This window comes from Coenobita brevimanus, unplaced genomic scaffold, assembly GCF_032717465.1.
Source record: "Coenobita brevimanus isolate Jiangsu-jjx unplaced genomic scaffold, ASM3271746v2 jjx.HiC_scaffold_2062, whole genome shotgun sequence".
Taxonomy (NCBI): domain Eukaryota; kingdom Metazoa; phylum Arthropoda; class Malacostraca; order Decapoda; family Coenobitidae; genus Coenobita; species Coenobita brevimanus.
In genome coordinates, this window is record NW_027642955.1 from 107,501 (window position 1) to 112,689 (window position 5,189).

The following is a 5,189-nucleotide window of genomic DNA, read 5'->3' on the forward strand; positions in this document are numbered from 1 at the left end:
AGATCACAAGAGACAAAAAGGAGATGGCAAATGTAATGAGCTTACTGAAAGAAGTATCAGAGGAAATCTGTAGTAAAGACATAGAGGAACACAAAAGGTTAAGGAAATACGAGAAAAGCAAGACAAGACCTCTAAAGGTGACTTTCCAGAGTGTAAACACTGTGGAAGAGATACTAAAAAATGCAAAGAATCTTAAGGAAAAAGAGGAGTTCAAAAATGTATGGATAAAAAGATGCCTAACACAAGAGGAAATGGAATTACTGAAAGAGAAGAGGGAGGAAGCAAAAACAAAAAATGAGGGATGATCAGAAGAGGACAAGAAGAAATTTTTTTACAAAGTAATAGGATTGCAGGTACGAAAGTGGTACACAAACAGGATGGAAGAAAAAGGAGGAAGGTAGCAGAACCATGTCAGGATAAGTATATAAACAAGATGATAAAGTTGATGTACTCAAACGTGGATGGAATGGTATCTAAATTACTAGAGATGAATGATTATGTCAGAGAAAATGAACCACAAATAATATGCCTAACTGAAACAAAATTAATACCAAGGATATCAAATGACATACTAAACTTAGAGGAATACAATATATGGAGAAGAGACAGATATTTAAAAAAAGGAGGAGGAATTATAATATTATCTAAGAAAAAGCTAAAACTCAAGGAAATAAAACTAGATATACCATCACAAGTAGAACTGATTGCAGTAGAGATCGACACATCTGAAGGTAAAGTAATTGAAGCCAATTTGTATATGCCACCCAGATCAAACACATGGGAAAGAGACGAATATGAGGACCTGGCAGAGAGTACAATTCAGAGTGTAAGATCATTGCTACATAAAATGGAAGAGAAATCGGAAAGAATTATACTAACTGGGGACTTCAATACAAATATAAATTGGAATACTCTAGATATAAATAGCCAAGAAAGCTGTTGGGACCAAAAGCTCCTGGATCTCGTACAAGAGTTTTTCCTAACGCAACATGTGAGGGAAACCACCAGAAAAAGAGGACTTGATGTACCTTCAGTGCTAGATCTAATATTTACAAGGCAAGAAAATGATATTGACAGTTTAATATATCACCCTCCACTCGGCAAAAGCGATCATGCAGTACTAAACTATAACTTCAGGATAGCATATGACATAGTAAACAGCAATGACAGTTACAAAAAGAGCCTAAACTATAAAAAGGGAAATTATCAAGACCTAAAGAAGTATTTCTTAGAAGCTGATTGGGAAAATGAGCTTAGAGGACAAGATTTAAATGCTGTATATAAAAATTTTTGTGAATTTTATGAAATAGGAGTCCAGAAGTACATCCCACAGCACAAAGAAGCAGATAAGAAAATACAGAAATGGTTCAATACAGAATGTAAAAAATCAAAAGAAAGAAGAGATTTGTTGTGGAATAGATACAGAAGACACAATAGTGAAAGGGCGTAGAATAATTACAAACAGGCAAGAAACGACTATACAAGAATAAGGAGGGAAGCCCCAAAACAGTTTGAGGAGGATATAATAAATAAAAGTAGTGATCAACCAAAGCTGTTTTACAGCTATATCAGAAGCAAAACTAAAGTAAAAGATATAATACAATCCATTACGGACGAGGGAATCACTTATACACAAGAGAAAGATATCTGTGAAGCACTAAATAAGAATTTCCAATCAGTTTTTACAGAAGAAAAAATTTTTGAGAGACTATGTGGAACACGCATGTCCACACATACTACCAGATATTCAAATAGCAGAAAAAGTAATACAGGAGGAGTTAAGTATATTAGACAGAGGAAAAGCAAGTGGTCCTGATGAAATTTCATGTTGGGTATTACGAGAATGTGCAAAGGAATTATGTAAACCATTATTTTTAATTTTCAAGAAATCCTTGAGTCAAGGTAAACTACCAGATATTTGGAAAAAAGCAAATATTGTCCCCTTATTCAAGAAAGGAAATAGACAAAATCCACTCAACTACCGACCAGTATCACTGACCAGTGTTGTAAGCAAGGTATTAGAAAAACTTATAAGAAAAGCTTGGGTAAATCATCTAGAAGAACACAGTATGATAACAGAAAGACAGTTTGGTTTCAGAAAAGGAAAATCATGTGTTACTAATCTGTTGAGCTACTATGACGAGTAACAAACACAATACAGGAAAGGGAAGGATGGGTGGACAGTATATATTTAGATTTCAAGAAAGCTTTTGACACAGTACCACACCAAAGACTTTTATAGAAACTGTACCATCAAGGAGGAATTCGAGGCAAACTGTTTTGTTGGATGCAAGACTTTCTCATAAAAAGAGAAATGAGGACAGTACTAAGAGGAAACTACTCATCATGGAAAGAAGTGACTAGTGAAGTACCACAGGGTTCAGTGCTGGCACCAATCATGTTTTTAGTGTATATAAATGATATAAACAGTAACACTGGAAATGAGAGCTATCTGAATATGTTTGCAGATGATGCAAAAATACAAAGGAGAATTACTAACACAGACTCTTGTAAAGAGCTACAAGAAGAATTAAATAAACTTCATGAATGGAGTAGTACATGGCAAATGGAATTCAATGTGGACAAGTGTCATGTAATCAAGTTTGGTAAAAGTGGAAAAAGACCTGATTGGGATTATAAGTTAGGAAATAAAACCCTATATACATCAGAAAGAGAGAAAGACCTAGGTGTGATTATCAATAACAGACTATCTCCGGCTGATCACATCAGCGAGAAGGTACGGAACATGTATACACTGCTTGCAAATATGAGAATAGCATTCACATACATAAATGAAGACATGCTAAGAAGGATAATAACATCATTCATTAGACCAACCCTGGAATATGCATCAGTAGTCTGGAGTCCTCATCTCAAAAAGCACATAGACAAGATTGAAAAAGTTCAAAGGGCCGCTACAAGATGGATACCAAGCTTAAGGGACCTAAGCTACGAAGAAAGACTAAATAAACTGAATCTACCAACACTACAGGAGAGAAGGAAAAGAGGTGACATGATAATGCTATATAAATGCATATCAGGAAAGGAGAAAATAGACATAAATGATTACTTAACATATGGAGAAGCATCAGCAAGAGGACACTGCAAAAAACTGCATAAGAAGAGAGGTGATAAAGACGTAAGGAAATTCAGTTTCCCAAACAGAGCAATTGATCAATGGAATGCACTACCGAATGAAATAGTGTGTGCCAAAACAATTCACAAATTTAAGGATATGTACGATAAATATGGTTTAAGACACGGGACAGTACGAGCTTGACACATTCCTGTAAAGATACAATTAGGTAAGAACAATTAGGTAACAACACCGCTCGCTGGTGCAGTGGTAACGTTCTCGCTTGCCAACTGGTGGACGGGAGTTCGCGCCTCGCTCAGGTTGCGAAAAGTTTCACTGACGAAGTGGGTGGTTACTGTCCCCCTTGAGCAAGGGGACGGTGTGCGTGTGTGAAGGTCACAGCCTTGCCCTTAGATCGGACACTATGAGCTCTCAGCTCCCTTCCCGGAGGGTAAAAGCTGACAATCACGACCATCAAGTGATCCTGACCGACCCGGTGAATTAATTACACACACACACACACACACACGATCCTAGGTATTACAGAATTTGACACACACACACACACATTTTAAAAATTTGCCCATTAGCGCTTCTACATCGCACGCACACACACACACACACACACACACACACACACACACACATTTTGAAAATTTGCCCATTAGCGCTTCTACACCGCACACACACACACACACTCACACACAGCTCCCCGGCTCAGTGGTAACGTTCTTGCTTAGCATCTAAGACGGGGGTTCGCGCTTTGTTCGGGATGCAAAAGTTTCACTGATGAAGTGGGTGGTTACTGTCCCCGTCGAGCAAGGGGATGGGTGTGTGCATGCGTGAAGGTCAAGGCTTTGCCCTCAGATCGGACTGTATCAGCTCTCAGCTCTCTTCCGGGAGGGTAAAAGCTGACGATGACAACCATCACGTGATCCTGACCAACCCGGTGAATTACACACGTAATAATTCACCCATCAGCGCTGCTGCACTACACTTGTATATATACGTGGTGATTTAGGCAGCTTAAACACTTCAAAAACCTTCCAACAATAATACAAATAACGTCAGATATTTACACAATATAAACCACAAAATAACAATACTGTCAATAACGTCAATATTTACACAACATAAATCACAAAATAACACTACTGTCAATAACGTCAAATATTTACACATAAAACGCAAACAAACAAAATCACCAACTCGAAATTCAACCGTTATCTCGGACACCTCTTGGAGGCTTCGTAACATCCCTTCCTCGGCGATTTATTTTTCCTGCTACACCTTAAAATCCTCTAATATGGTGTTAATACAAACTATGACTGTATTAAAAAATATAAATAACGTCACAGAGGACAGGAAGGTGTAATATGCAAAATAAATTGGTCAGGAAAAGATGCTAAGAATCCTTCCATTTCAACGATAACGGCTTAATTTTCAACCCCGACTTGGGAGGCTTCGTAACACCTCTTCCTCAGCGATTTATTGTGCACATTACACCTTAATATTCTATTGTAGGTTACTGAGGCAACTGTGCCGAGATTTATTGTGTACATTACACATTATTATTATTATTATTATTATTGTGCACATTACACCTTAATATTCTATTGTAGGTTACAGAGGCAACTGTGCCGAGATTTAAATTTATGCCGAAATCTCTCATATAGGAGATTTCGTAACATTTCCTTCTCGGCGAACTATTTTGTATACTTAACCTTAATATTCTTTTGTGTGCGATTGATGCAAACTATGGCGGTGTTAGCAAAGTATAAATTTCATACAAGCCAACAGAAAGGCCTAATCTGAAAATGAATCGCTAAGTAACAAGTGCTGCCAAGCCCACCATTCTAGCGATATTACGGATTAATTTTCAACTAATTCTGATCGTTCCATAAGACTTCTTCTTCAGCGATTTATTTTGCACCAAACACCTTAATATTCTCTTCTATGTTACTCTGACTTGCAATTGTGCCGACATTAAACCTCAAGCCGAAATTGACTTGGAGATTCCGCAGTGTCTCTTTCTCGGCGATTACTTGGCGCATATACCATAAAATCCTCCAGTATGTTATAAATGGAATCTACGTCGATTATAAAAGTGTAA